At 47.3% G+C, this 15,581-nt stretch overlaps 1 protein-coding gene across 1 annotated transcript in view; it reads left to right on the top strand.

The window, feature by feature from the left end:
• Nucleotides 1-15,581, top strand: part of PLXNA2 (plexin A2) — a 252,736-nt gene that overhangs the window by 125,816 nt on the left and 111,339 nt on the right. The gene's annotated exons all lie outside the window — the stretch shown is intronic.

Raw genomic sequence — 15,581 nt, forward strand, 5'->3', positions numbered from 1 at the left:
CCTGTTAGACTGTCAGCTCCTTGAGAGCGGGGATCGTGTACACTTACAGCGCTCAATAAATACGATTGATGATGATGATGACTTACGCTCCCAAGCACTTAGTCTAGTTCATTCAATAGTATTTACTGAGCGCTCATTGTGTGCAGAGCACCATACCAAGAGCTTGGAAAGTACAATTCGGCAACAGAGACAATCCCTACCCAACAACGGGCTCACAGTCTAGAAGGGGCGAGTCAGACAATGAAACAAAACTCTGCACACAATAAGCACACCATGAAATCCATCAATTGACCGATCAACAGATTGATCCTCATGGGAGGCTAAGGTTTCTTCTTTTCTGGGCTTGGTGCAGCGTGGCCTGGAGACAGGTGACTGGACAAAATGGTCACTGCAGGACCATATTAGGCCGGGGAGTCTGTGAGCCTCTGAAATGGCAGATACAGCCGAGCAAGATAAATTTTGTGGTAAAAATATTTCCCAAAGGCACCCAATTAGTCAGTCAATTGCATTTTTTGAGTGCTTACTGTATGCAGAGCACTGTACTAAATGCCTGGGAGAGTACAATACAACAATATAACAGACACATCCCCTGCCCATAACTAGCTCAACATCACTAATCCAGGGAATTGGTGTCAGCTGAGGGGAGTCGTGGACTCATTGACTTTTTCAGGGAGCAGAGATCCCGAAAGCCAAAATTGGATGGGTCTTGGAAGGAGACCTGATCTCCAGATATCCCACTACAAGGAGCCATCCCCAAAAGGGGGAGATCAACTGTCTTCATACCAACCCAAGAGAATGGCCGGCTAGCCCGGCAGAAGAAGAGGGGGGAAAGAAAGCTAAGCCAGATGTCCCACTTTCATTTATTTTGACATTTCAGTTCATTATTTGGATTCTGGGCATTTGTTTAGTTCAGGCAATAACTCTTCCCCGGACACAGGGAAAGCGTGTCAGGGGTGTTTTTACAAGAGGAATGAAGTCTGGGTAACGCGAACCAGCCCCACTGTCTTCTCAACCAGGGCACGGGAAGGGGGGCAGTGTGTGGGGGTGAGGAGGGAGATGGGGAAAGCCACGTCTGGGCTTTCGGAGGGAATTAGAGAGTTTGCGGATTAAGAAAGTGAGGATAAGTGACTTTCTGCTGCACTTTGTTTTCAAATGTGTCACTTTCCATCAAAGCCCCTGGCCTACATGTGTTTCTGGTTAAGGATGTGGAAATCTGGTGTGGACTGGGAACTTTGGCCATCTCAGAGTTTCTATCTGGACAAGAAACCACTGCCATCAGATTTAGGGGTGTCGGGAGGGGTGGTACGGGTGGTCAGAGAGGGATCCAGTGGAGGTTTTTCTTTATTCCCTAGTTTTCACTTGCTGGTGTCCCCCCCATATCAAGAGAAGCAGCATGGCCTGATGAATAGAGCACAGGCCTGGGAGTCAGAAGAACCCAGGTTCTAATCCTGCCTCCACCACATGTCTGCTGTGTGACCTTAGACAAGTCAATTCGCTTCTCTGGGCCTCAGTTACCTCATCTGTAAAATGGAGATCAAGAGTGTGAGCCCCGTGTGGGACAGGGACTGTGTCCAACCTGATTAGTCTACGCCAGTGCTTAGAACAGTGCTTGGCACACAGTAAACACTTAGTAAGTACCATAATTATTATTATATCCAAACTGTCATTTCCCCTGCGTCTCCCTCCCCCTCCTCACAAGAGAGCTGAGAGACTGGCAGAGTGCTAACTAATCTCATCCACACTAATAGTACTCTCATAAGAATATTTTTATAAATATTTTCTCGAGGGGGAAAGTAGAGAAATAAAACCCCATTAATCAGCTGCTTGCCGTAGGGCAGCTCTAGTCTCTTATTTGAAAAATACTGTCACTTGGAAATGCACAGACTGGGCAAAAAAAAAAATAGCACCTGGAGCCTCCCTCCAAACAGTGACCAGAGCAGCAAAGTCTCCAGCTCTAATCCCCAGAAAGAGTTTTAAAGTCCCATTTGATGGTAAGTTAAAGCAGTTTAGTACAATGCTCAGCACACACTAATCACTCAGTAAATACCTTTGATTGAAAAATGTGGCTGCAATTGGCTCTATTTCCACCAGGTAGAGAGGTTTAGTGGAAAGAGCACGGGGCTAGGACCCAGGAGTTTGGGGATTTAGTCCCAGCTATGACACTGGTTTAGTTAGGTGACTTTGGGTAGATCACTTCACCTAAGACTCTGGGTCTTAGTTTCTTCATCTATAAAATGGGGATAAGATAGATTGGGGGCCCTGGGTGGGATAGGGACTGTTCCCAGTCTAATTACTTTGTGTCTGCTCCAGTGTGTTGCACATAGTAAGTGCTTAGTAAATGCCATAATTAATTGGGGGTTGGGGTGGGCTGGGATTCAAAGCAGGGAAGGAAACAGTCAAGTCAGTCAGTCAGTCATATTTATTGAACACCTACTTTATGCAGAGCACTGTAGTAAGTTCTTGGAAAAGTACAGTATAATAATAAGCAGACACATTCTCTGCCCACAGTGAGCTTGTAGTCTAGATGGGGAGACAGATAATATAGATAAATGAATTACAGATATGTACCTAAGTGCTATGGGGCTGGGATGTGGAACGAATAAAGCGAGCAAGATAGGGTGACACAGAAGGGAGTGGGAGAAGAGGAAAGGAGGGCTTAGTCAGGGAAGGCCTCCTGGGGAAGATGTGCCTTCATTAAGGCTTTGAATGGGGGGAGAGTAATTGTCTGTCAGATATGAGGCGGGAGGGCATTCCAGGCCAGAGGCAGGGCATGGGTGAGGGGTCGGTGGCAAAGCAGGTTACTGAGGCAGAGGACCCAAGCTCTGGACTTGCCCAGGCCACTGGAAGCACAGCTCTCATCAAAGACTCGGTCCAAACACCTAGTACAGTGCTCTGCAAACAGTAAGCATTCAAGAAATACCATTGATTGATTGATTGACCCAGCAGAGGGCTCATCTCCCGATCATTTTTGCATAAAGGTCCCATGGTTGGTGAGATGGTTTAGTGTTTCCTTTCTGTTTCCTCCCACCTCCACACCATCATTGCCCCAGATTGCCAGCCCCGATGGCATGGAGCAGAACCAGGGACAGAAACAGAGATGGGGAGGTCAAGAGAGGCCAGGGAGTCTGCAGAAGTTGCTGACTGATTTTGGCGATTGGTTGATTGGAATGGAGGGACTCTGGGTAGGCAGACTCTCCTGAGCGCCAGAGCCGCTCCTTTTACAAGCAAGAGCCAGGCCTGTATGAAATCTTACGACATACACACACTGGCATCTTCATCCCTTCCAGGAATTTTATTCCTGATTTTTCCTAAAGAAACAGAAATGTCCCCCAGGAAGTGGTGTATTTTACTGGATGCCCCAGGACACCTCAGTTTGGGGGTAGACCACTCCAGATAAACCACACTTCTCTTCCTCTTCCTGCATGCTGAAAGATCTCCCTCTCCAAGCAGCTCTTTGGGAACAGGCCCAGGACACTGCTCTGGGTGGAGGCCACCCATCTTCAGAGGAAGAAACACAGCGTCTCTTTGGCTGGGTAGAGAGGTGGTGCTAATCACAGAGGTCGGGGCCAAGCACCCTGTTTCGGGACCCCACTCAGAGCAGTAAAAACTTCTCATTTGAGATTGAAATTCCTAAACAACATTTCTGCTTTTGCACTGAGGCAGTAATTGGTTCCTTGCAGGTCTCTGTGGTGCCTGGGCTTGTGGTCACGCTGCCCTTCCCTGGGAGTCTGATCTGATACGGAGGTGGAGGGAGGAGTCGGCAACCCAGACACAGTTCTTTTTGAAGCAAAGCCATGAAAGGGTTAAAAAATGAATACCCAAGGACCACCACCCCCCCCACCCCACTCAGCCTCCCCAACACACACACTCCAGACATCTCCCAGCATTTCCACACAGTGGATCAGATTACCCAGGTCAGCTCAGGGCTAGGAGGGAGTAAATTTTCTTCACCAGTCAGCCCGAGGTAATGAAGCCTGGAGATTTCACTGTCCTGCTTTTCTCAGTTTTATTGAAGGCAGGCGGGAACCTATTCATCTTGTCTAAGAGTGGCAGCAAGCCTGCCTCCCCGGGTGCCCTCTCCCTGGCTCCCCTCCCCAGATATCTTGCAGCAGTTTTCCTGGGAGTGGGGGGTAGGGATGGGCAACATTGTTCCACAGGGTGATTCTTGGGTCAGGAACTCATTACATGCCGTCCCAGGGAGATTAAAAGAGCAAACCATTTTCTTCAGAAGACCCCAAATAAGAAAGTAAAATTATTGCCAAGGTTGTAACCCAATGCCACCTCCCCCCCCCCCCCCCCCACCAAAGAAAAGATCTCAGGCTGCACTTTGGGAAGTTCTGGGGGTCCCCCTACATGTGTAAATTTGGAGGTGGAGGCCTTGGAGTAGGTTTTGCAAGTTTTAGAGAAACAGCTTGGGTGAGTAGAAAGAAAGCAGGCCTAAGAGTCATGGGTTCTAAGTTCACTTCTACCACTTGCCTGCTGTGTACCTTGGGCAAGTCACCTCCCTTCTCTGTGCCTCATTGTTCTCATCTGTAAAATGAGAATTCACTACCAGTGCTTAGAATAGTGTTTGGCACAGAGTAAGTGCTTAATAAATACCATCATTATTATTATTATTATTATTATTATTATTATTATTATTATTATTATCATTATTAACTGCTCTCCTTATGACTTAATCTGTGACCCCTGTGTGGGACAGGGACTTTGTCCTCCCTGATTATCTTGTAGCTGTCATTATGTATACCCCAGAGAAAAAGCATGGACTAGTGGATAGAGCATGAACCTGGGATTCACAAGGACCTGGGTTCTAATCCCAGCTCAGCCACTTGTATGTTATGTGACCCTGGGCAAGTCACTTAATTTCTCTGTGCCTCAGTTTCCTCATCTGTAAAATGGGAATTAAGACTGTGAGCCCCATGTGGGACATGGATGGTGTCCAACCTGATTAACTTGTATCCACCTCGGGGTTTAGTACAGTGGTTGACACATATAAGTACTTAAGAAATACCATTAAAAATGCTTAGCACAGTGCTTAACACATAATACACACTTGACAAATACTACTATTATTATTGCTGTTATCATTATAATAATTATTAATGTCAAAACCTTGAGGCTCTGAGCCTGATCTAGAGAAAAATATTCATTCATTCATTCAATCGTATTTATTGAGCACTTACTGTGTGCAGAGTACTGTACTAAGCACTTGGGAAGTACAAGCTGGCAACATATAGAGACAGTCCCTACCCAACAACGAGCTCACAGTCTAGAAGGGGGAGAGGCAGATGGGTGAGGCCTGGTACCCAGAACGGCAAGGCAGAAATCTGTATTGGGTTTCCATAGGATGCAGCTCTTGTTGCCCCCCATCCACAAGGGATGTTAAAACATCACAGATTCAACTCTTGAGATGCATAAATACAAACACCTGGAAAGAAGTGTAAAACCCAAGGGATGAAAGATTAATAAGGACCCAAACAAAAGAAATGTATACAATACCCATCATTTATTGGAATTTTCTTAGTCTCTCGATCTATTTGTCAAGACATACAGTTTTCTTATTAGTAATCAGCAGCTCCTAAATCTGATAATGGTCTCAGATAGTTCTGTAATACTGTGATTCATTGCATCAGAACTGGAGGAACCTTGTCTGATCCTTCTGCTACCTAGGCTGCACCGTGTCCAGTGTTGCAAATAACACTACTACTGATAATTGTGGTACTAGTTAAGTGCTTACTATGTGCCATGTGTTACATTAAGCACCGGGGTAGATGGACACTGTCCCTTTTTGCATTTGGGGCCCACATTCTAGTGGGAGAAAGAATAGGTATTTAATATCTGCTCACAGATGCATAGAGAGATAGAAAACGAAACAAAGAAGACTCGTATGTCCTTTGGAATACTGACAGGGTGTGGTATTATCAAGATCTAAACTGAAATGATGATAATAATAATAATAATAATGATGATGGCATTTGTTAAGCACTTACTATGTGCAAAGCGCTGTTCTATCGCTGGGTGGATGCAAGGTGATCAGGTTATCCCACGTGGGGCTCATAGCCTTAATCCCCATTTTACAGATGAGGGAACTGAGGCACAGAGAAGTTGAGACTTGCCCAGAGTCACACAGCTGACAAGCGGCGAAGTCAGGATTAGAACCCATGACTTCTGACTCCCAAGCCTGTGCTCTTCTATGGGTAGTGGTATGCTTTAGTCTTCCATATGCCTGTAGAGACTGTATGCAATTAAACATTCAGTCCATCAATCATATTCATCAATAATAACAATAATAAGAAAATAATAATATTAAGCAGTTACTGTGTGCAGTGCACTGCACTAAGGGGTTGAGTTAGTATGATATAACAGAGGTGGTAGGCACAGTCCCTGCCCAGAACGAGCTTACAGCCTAGGGGGGGATACAGGTATTAATATGAATAAATAAATTATGGATATTTACATGAGTGCTGTGAGGCTGAGGGAGGGATGAACAAAGGCAAATTCCAAAGGTGACACAGAAGGGAGTGGAAAAAGAGGAAATGATGGCTTAGTCAGAGAAGGCTGTCGGAGATATGCTTTCAGTAAGGCTTTGAAGGTGGGGAGAGTGATCCTCTGTTGGATATGAAGAGGGAGGGCGCTCCAGAGGCAGGATGTGGGCGAGAAGCCAGCATTGAGATAGACAAGATTGAGGCTCAGTGAGTAAATTGGCAGTAGAGGAGCAAAGTGTGTGGGCTGGATTGAGGTAGGAAATCAGGGAGGTAAGGTAGGAGGGAGCAATCAGGTGATTGAGTGCATTAAAGTCTACGGAAAAGAGTTTCTATTTGATGCAGAGGTAGGTGGACAACCACTGAAGGTTCTTGAGTGGGGAAAAGTGGACTGAAGGGTTTTGTAGAATTCGGGCAACAGAGTGAACTATGTACTGGAGAGGGGGCTGGGCGCACGAACATGCCTCTCGCCAAAGACCTCCTGCATCCCTCTTCCGAGGAGGAGAAGCGGAAACACAAGAAGAAGCAGCTGGTACAGAGCCCCAACTCCTACTTCATGGATGTCAAGTGTCCAGGTCCGACCCCCGGCCCCTCAGGGACTCCACTGTCTGCCATGTGACCTTGGGCAAATTGTTTCACTTCTCTGTGCCTCAGTTACCTTGTCTGTAAAATGGGGATTGAGACCTTAAGCCCCATATGGGACGGGGGTTTGTTCCCAACCTGATTTACTTGTCTTCACCTCAGTGCTTAGAACAGTGCCTGGTACACACAGTAGCCACCCCTGATTATATATGTTTGTACATATTTATTACTCTATTTATTTTACTTGTACATATCTATTCTATTCTATTTATTTTATTTTTTTAGTATGTTTGGTTTTGTTCTCTGTCTCCCCCTTTTAGACTGTGAGCCCACTTTTGGGTAGGGACTGTCTCTATATGTTGCCAACTTGTATTTCCCAAGCACTTAGTACAGTGCCCTGCACACAGTAAGCGCTCAATAAATATGATTGATTGATTGATTGAGAGAGGGAGGTCAGCAAGGAGGCTGATGCAGTAGTCAAGGTAGGATAGGATAAGTGTTTGGCTTAATGTGGTCGCAGTTTGGTTGGAGAGGGAAGGGCAGATTTCAGCAATGTCATCAGGGATGAACTGACAGGATTCTCTGACATTGAATATGTGGGATCAATGTAGAAATCTGCAAATTATCTATTAATAGTAATATCTTCCTCCCCCTTTTGACTATAAGCTCATTGTGGGCAGGGAACATATCTACCCACTCAGTTGTATTGTACTCTTCCAAGTGCTTAGCACAGTGCTCTGCACACAGTAAGTGCTCAGTAAATACCACTGATTGATTGACTGGATTGCAAAAGGAGTCACCAAACATCATGCAAGCACTGAGGCTAGCAAATGCAACAATGCATCAAAAATTACGCTTTCCATATACCCAGTGTGTGCACATGATTGTTGATCACACCATGGTCTCAGCCACAGATACAATTTCACCATCAGGTATGTATGAGTGGGTGTGTCCACATCAATAAATAACCTGGAATTGTAGGAGTGATGGATTAACTTGTAGGTTTATATGGGAAGCCTCCTGGGAAGAAATGGGTTATCATTTTCTGCAAGAACTGGAGCCACTAGTTCCAAGAAAAAAAAAATCATTTGGTAGTTTCAGGGGTGACAGAAATTAAACAAAGGATTTTGGAGTTTCTTTCACCATGCTGCCTGGTAGAAAGAGCATGGGCCTGAAAGTTGGAGGACCTGGGTTCTAATTCCAGCTGTGCCCATATTCCTGCTGTTTGACCTTGGGCAAAGCACTTAACTTTTCTGGACCTGTTTTCTCATCTGTAAAAGGGGGATTCAATACCTGTTTTCCCTCCCCCTCAGACTGGGAGCCTTATTTGAGACAGGAACTGGGTTTGACCTGATTATCTTAATTCTACCCCAGTGCATGGCATATAGTAAATGCTTAACTAATACCATTATTCTTTTTATTATGATGATTATTTTATTATTATTAATGTCCAGATGAATCCTGAGAGTCCTGTGTAGCGTCCATATAGACTTCATCTGTTTTTCCCTGCTCCTTCTCAGCACTCTCCCACATGTTCCCTGTGTCTGAGTTCAGTAATTGAATGTGTTTTATTTAGCCCATAACATTTAGTGCCACTTTGGATTTCCAATTAGGCTTCAATCAAACGCTTGAGAGGTTGATGTGTTTTGTTGTTTTGATCAACACAAAAGATGGCAACATCAGAGAAGCCGGCATGAAAAGTTATTTCCAGCGCTGATGACTGGGACTAGCTAAAATGTGAAGACCCAGATTCCAGAAGCATCAGGAGAGAGAGGCTCTGAGCATCAGGGAAGACAAGACAGGACAGGCACAGCCAGGGTTGGTATGCTCCCCAAAGAAAAGGCAGCATGGCCTAGTGGATAGAGCACTGGCCTGGGAGTCAGAAGGACTAGGGCTCTAATCCTGTCTCCACCACTTGTCTGCTGTGTAACCTTGGGCAAGGCACTTGGCTTCTCTGTGCCTCCGGTATGTCATCTGTAAAATGGGGATTAAGACTGTGAGCCCCATGTGAGACAGGGACTGTGTCCAACCTGATTAACCAGTATCTACCTCAATACTTAAAACAGTGCTTGACACATAGTAAGCACATAACAAATACTTGAGAAGCAGCGTGGCTCAGTGGAAAGAGCCCGGGCTTTGGAGTCAGAGGTCATGGGTTCGAATCCCGGCTCCGCCACTTGTCAGCTGTGTGACTTTGGGCAAGTCACTTAACTTCTCTGGGCCTCAGTTCCCTCAACTGTAAAATGGGGATAAAGACTGTGAGCCCCCCGTGGGACAGCCGGATCACCTTGTAACCTCCCCAGCGCTTAGAACAGTGCTTTGCACATAGTAAGCGCTTAATAAATGCTATAAAAAAAAATACTATTATTATTATGTTTTGGATGAGAGGAGAGCTGGCAGTTCCAGCTACCCACTAGAGGCCGGAAGAGTTCACCCCGTTTGGGCTGAAGGGCAGACCCTTGGACCAACTAATGAATGGGGTTTTCTGGGGGCTGTTGGTGAAAAGAAAGGAGGGTATTAGGAAGATTGTTGGGGACCGGAAGCCTAAGTGTGTGTTGGCATCCAATCACCACTGGTCACTGCTTTCTCTGAACAGCCCAAGTCTGTGGCTGCAGGCCTAGGGGATGCTAGGAGAGCAACTACCTCAGGATGTGAGGTTTTCTGGGGAGCTGGGGAGATTTTTCCACAACAGGTCTATCACCTAAGGAAGACTGCAGGGGGCACCTGTGAATGTTTCAATTTGGGTGGCAGTAGTCCATGGCTGAACCCTGACCCATAGGTGTTCGATGACATTCCTCTTTCACTGGCAGGTGATTCTTTCTCCATTCCCCACTCTGCAAAATGATCCTGGAACTGTCGATGTACAAATCCACAGCTGGCTGGGAGTGAGGGGTGGGGAGTGGTGAGGGTGAGAGCTCTCCAAATTGAGTTCCAGAGACTAGAGCTGGAGGCCCTGGACAAGGCAGTGTGATGGAAGCACAAATCTCTTCCCTCCCCTTATTTATTTCTGAACCAGGAATTTGCTCTCCTGTGGTTGAAATCTACTGTGTGGTTTTCACCTCCCTCTAACAGAAGCATGGGGACCCAAACAGCCCAGAATATAATTTGGGGCAGGTGGGGGGGGGAAGGGGGAGAGAGAGAGAGGAGGAGATGTTCATGACAGCATTTCACAGTACATATTTGTTTGCGAGAGTTAGTGCAGGTGTGTCTTCCAGTGAGCATGTTATTTGCTCAAATGACAGCTCCTTTTCTGCCTCCTTTACCTCCTCCTCTTTCTCCTCCTCCTACTTCTAAGTATTTAGTACAGTGCATGACAACCAGTGGATGCTCAGTAAACACCATTACCACCACTTTTACTTCTCCAAACCCTACAGTTACCAGATTCTGCTGTGTTCTGTTCCTTAATAATAGTGGTGGTATTGGTTAAGTACATACTGTGTGCCAAGCACTGGGGTAGATAGAAGATAATCAGGATGGACACAGCCCCTGTCCCTCAGGAGGCTCAGTCTAAGTAGAATGATGACTATATATGTCATCCCCATTTTGCTGATGAAGAAACTGAGGTGCAGAGAAGTTAAGTGACCTGCCCAAGATGCCTCAGCAGGCAGGTGGTAGAACTGAGATTAGAATCCAGGTCCTCTCACTCTCAGGCCTGTGCTCATTAGCTGAGGCAGTGCTCCTGGGATCTCAGCTCAGACTTCCAGCCCCTGTTTTCCATGCTGTTCCTCTTTAGTGAGAGGCAGTATGGCCTGGGGGAAAGAGTATAGGAATGAAAGCCAGAAAATCTGGGTTATAGTCCCAGATCTGCCACTGACCTGTTTTGTGACCCTGGGTAAGTCATTAAGATTTTCTAGGCTTCAGTTTCCTCAAATGTAACATGGTGATAAGATGCTTGGTGTGGGACAAGGACTGTGCCTTCTCTGATTATTCTGAATCTACCCCAGCAATTGGCACCATCTCAGTCTTCTTGCCTTCCAGAGTTGGTGAGTTGACTAGTTCTACTTGTCAAATCAGTGATTGACTTTCTAAATTCTGCCTAACCGATGGGCAGGGGAATCCCAGAAAAAGATGGAGGGAGGTGCCCAGGGTTTTGGTAACCGCTGCTCAGTGCCAGGGACAGGTCAGAACTTTTGCTCTCTCTGGCCTCGGATCACAGCAGGGGTGAGCTGTGGGTCAGCTCATCCTTGGGCCAATGAGACAACCAGGTCGGTGGTCTAGGAGTGAAGCAGTGCTTTTTTATGGTATTTGTTGAATGCTTACTATGTGCCAAGCACTGAACTAAGCACTGGGGTAGATATAAATTAATCAGGTTAGACACAGTCCCTGTCCCACAGAGGGCTCCCCATCTTAATCTCCAAATTACAGATGATGTAGCTGAGACATAGAGAAGTGAAGTGACTTGCCCATGGTCAAACAGCAGACAAGCAGTGGAGAGGAGATTAGAAACCAGGTCCTTCTGACTTCCAGTCCTGTGCTCTATCCATTAGGCTTTGCTGCTTCTCAGGAGCCTAGACGGTAACCATGTGGGGCTGATGTGCACAGCTTCCAGGTCACTCCCTGGGCAAGTGCCCTGGCTTGGTTGGTCTGACCAGGGCTGGGTGCTCAAACCACTGCCACGTGGCCAGGAGCTGGACATCAATGCCCTCTCCCCTTCCTCTCTTTTCTACGCTCATTCCCCTCCACTCTCCTTTTCCTTCTCCCACTTGTTCCCTGTCCCCTATTTCCTTTCATTCTTCACAAGGAGACCCTCTCCTTTACGTGTCTTGGGCCCTCACACCTTTAATCCACCCCAGGCACAGGAAAGAGAAAGAGGCACCAGGGAGAGAGCTGTGCTATATTTCACGCTGGATGAGACTGTCAGCACAACCTGGTCAATGAAGACCTGTCCTGGGAGAGGCCTAGGGATCCAGGATATGAACACCCCAAACTGCCTTTGTCTCCCCACTTCTGGGTCGAAAGCAGCCTTGTCAAGGTGCTAAGGGAGAAGATGTGAGCTCAGCTCCTGAGGCCATTTCACTACCCTCACTTCTCTGTTGCCTAAAACATCAATCCCAAGAAGGAGCAAGAAGCCCAGTGGGTCTCCCAATGTTTTCCCAGTACCTCAGTGTCAGCCCAGTACATTCCTGACAAATGACAAATGGCCTAAAGGTAACACTCAAACTCTGTTATGCACTCTCCTGCTGCTGTATAATGAGGAGGCTCAGTCCTCCAACCCCTGCCTTCTGGGTCTACTGTGGGAGATAATATAGGGGAATATGCTTGGAACTGTTGGGGTGGTCAAAGAGGCTTGCTAAATCCCCAGTCCTGGGCTTGAGACCCAACCCATGGAACATTCAATGGGCAGGGCCAAGCAAGGATGTTTCCAAGAGCTCCATCCCCGAGGCCTAGAGCTCAAATCCCACTCAGCTCCACCATTCTCCTCCCTCCTCCCCATCTCTCTGCCACCCTGGCTGCTTCTGACCCATGTGTTCCTCATTTTTCATACTCAAATCATCTGCCGGTTGCGTCTATTTCCAGCCTCTGTTTTATGAGAAGGGAACGAGGAGGGGAAACAGATAACCATGTAGGATCATTTGCAATTGTCAGCTGCCTGCCACCATGGTGACCAAGAAGTTACTCATCTGCCTCCTCCAGGAGCCCCTCCCCCAAAACGGTTTTGGCAAAACCAGGGCGATTTTGAATCCTGTTCACTTCCAGTCCTGTCTGAGCCCCAAGTCTCTCCTACCAGGCTCCCTCCCAAGCAACTAGAGAAGCAACATGGCTCAGTGGAAAGAGCACAGGTTTGGGAGTCAGAGGTTGTGGGTTCTAATCCTGTCTCCTCCACTTATCAGTTGTGTGACTTTGGGCAAGTCACTTAATTTCTCTATGCCTCAGTTACCTCATCTGGAAAATGGGGATTAAGACTGTGAGCTCCATGTGGGACAACCTGATTCCCTTGCATCTACCCAGCACTTGGAACAGTGCTTGGCACATAGTAAGCACTTAACAAATACCAAAATTATTATTATTATCATTATTATTAACTACTCTCCTCCCCATCTCAACTTAGAGCTTCTCTCAAACCAGGAAATCGGGGTCCTGGTCCCAGCTGCCTCCTCTTCCTCTGGATGCTGGAGCCCCATGGAGTCAAGGAGGAAAACCCCTAGCACCCCACCCCCCTTCCCCCTTCCCTCACCAGAGGAATGAGAGGGTGATTTTCCATCACGGGTAGTCATAGAATCACCTGAAGGTGGAGGAGACCCCAGTGTTCCCCATAGGAAACAGCCTGCCTTTCTTTTGAGCAGCCAACAGAAGCCTTGACTGCTCTCTGTGTTCACAGAGGAAAACCTGATCCCTCCTCACATTACCCAGCAAGTTAGTACCCAAAAGACCTGCATCTTCTCCCAGTTCCCCTCTCCTCCAGTTCCTCTTTCCTATACCATCTCGCCCATCTGCATTCATTCCATAATAATTGTAATGGGACTTGTGGAATCCATTAAGTGCTTATTCTGCACCAACACAGTACGGGGCACTGGGGTAGACAAAAATCCTGGCTCTGCCACTTGTCTGTTGGGTGACCTTGGGTAAGTCACTTAACTTCTCTTTCCTCAGTTACCTCATCTGTAAAATGTGGATTAAGACTGTGAGCCCCACGTGGGACATGGACTGTGTCCAACCTGATTAGCTTGTATTTACCCCAGCGCTTACTACAGTGCCTGGCACATAGTAAGCACTTAACAAATACCATAAAAAAATGCAATCAGATAAGATGCAGTTCCTGTCCCACCTGGAGCTTCCAATTTCCATGGGAGGGAGAACAGGTATCTCATCCTCATTTCACTAATGAGGAAACTAAGGCCCAGAGAAGTGAAGTGACATCCAAGACCGCACAGTAGACAAGTAGTGGAGCCAAGATTAGAACTCGGGTCTCATGGCTTCCGATCCTGGGCTCTTTCACTGAGCCACACTTCTGCCCACTCTAGTTTTCTTTCCCCAGAGTGCCCCTCTCCCTCACTCCTCCCTGCCTTGCCACTCGCTACCAATTCCTCCCCCAAATTCTGCCCCCTGCAACCCACAGCTGCTTCTGCTTATTTGCCAGTCTAATAGTCCCCATATGTTTTTTCCCTCACTTCCCGTGAGTCCCTCCAACCCACAGCGGCTAGAGTTCCAGGGTGGGAGCAGTGGCAGATTCAGGGAGCTGGAGAGGGATGAGAAACTGAAGGCAGCAAGATGCCGCAAGAGGGTTTTGAGGGGAGAGGGGTGGGTCTGGCAGACCCAACCATTCTGTGGTGTCTGGCGAAAGCTATGGGACTTAGTACAGAGCTTCATTGTGTGGGTAGTGTGTACTTGGGGGTTGGGGGGGAGCGTAGGGAGCCAGAGGGGGACCACAGAGCTTAACTTGAAGCACTGACTGGCATTTTCAGCCCTGTTCCTCCTGGGCTGGTTCTGGCTTTCTTCATTCCCCATCACTGGGTTGGAAGCCCCAAACTTCCCTCAGATTTTGAACGAGGAATGCTAAAAAACCCCTGGTGCCAGACAGCTCCCCACTCCCCCTCCCGCCTTTGCTATCGCTGTCAGCATCAATCTTCTGCAGGGAGTGATTTAACCTTCGTTTACTCATTAATTTTCTCCCTTTAACTCCATTAGGTGAGATTTATACAGATGCCGAATCAGAAAGGTCACCGGTCCCCAGGCACAGGATGTGCGGGGCTCAATTCTCCCCAGCCAGTTCGTTTCTGGAGTGCAGAGAGAATAGGGGGAGGGTAGGGTGTTGGAACCCATCTGGAATACTTGGCTGGTCTAGGGGGTCGGGCTGGGCCTGGCTAGCCTGGGGTGAAGGCAGAGCCTGCCCAGGCATCTCTAACGGGAGGCCTCCGAGTCAACAAACCTCTCCAAATCTCAAGAAGAGAGAGGGAGACAGCAGCCAACTTGGTCTCTGTAGGAGATTTAGGAAGAGATGGGGCTTTTTCTCCTCCAGTGCCACCCGTACCCTCTATCTTGTCACTATCCCACACTGAGCAGGGCTAGAAGGAGGTGATAATAATAACAACTGTGGTATTTGTAAGTACTTACCACATTCTAGGCACTGTACTAAGCATTAGGATGGATACAAGTAAATCAGGTTGGGCACAGTCCCTGTACCACATGGGGTTTGTAATCTTAATCCCCATTTTGCAGATGAGGCAACTGAGGCCCAGAGAAGTGAAATTACCTGCCCAAGGTCATACAGCAGACAAGTAGCAGAGCCAGGTTTAGAACCCAGGTCCTTACTCTATCCAATAGGCCATGCTGCTTCTCTGGTAGCTAAGTCTTATATCTTTGCAATGATTTCCAATGTCCCCAGTGTATGAGGAGGCCTTTGACTCCACCTGTGTGTTGCCAGCTGCTGCTGCTGTTCCTTGTCCCGATCACACTCTCCCTGGTTTGAGAAAAGCTATGCAGGAGAGACAGAGGCAGAGAATAGCTTTCTGAACCACTCGCCTCTCTTGTGAGTGGCTTTGTTGAGCCATGGAAGCAAGGATATTTCACCCAGTCTTC

Source organism: Tachyglossus aculeatus, chromosome 7, assembly GCF_015852505.1.
Source record: "Tachyglossus aculeatus isolate mTacAcu1 chromosome 7, mTacAcu1.pri, whole genome shotgun sequence".
Classification (NCBI taxonomy): domain Eukaryota; kingdom Metazoa; phylum Chordata; class Mammalia; order Monotremata; family Tachyglossidae; genus Tachyglossus; species Tachyglossus aculeatus.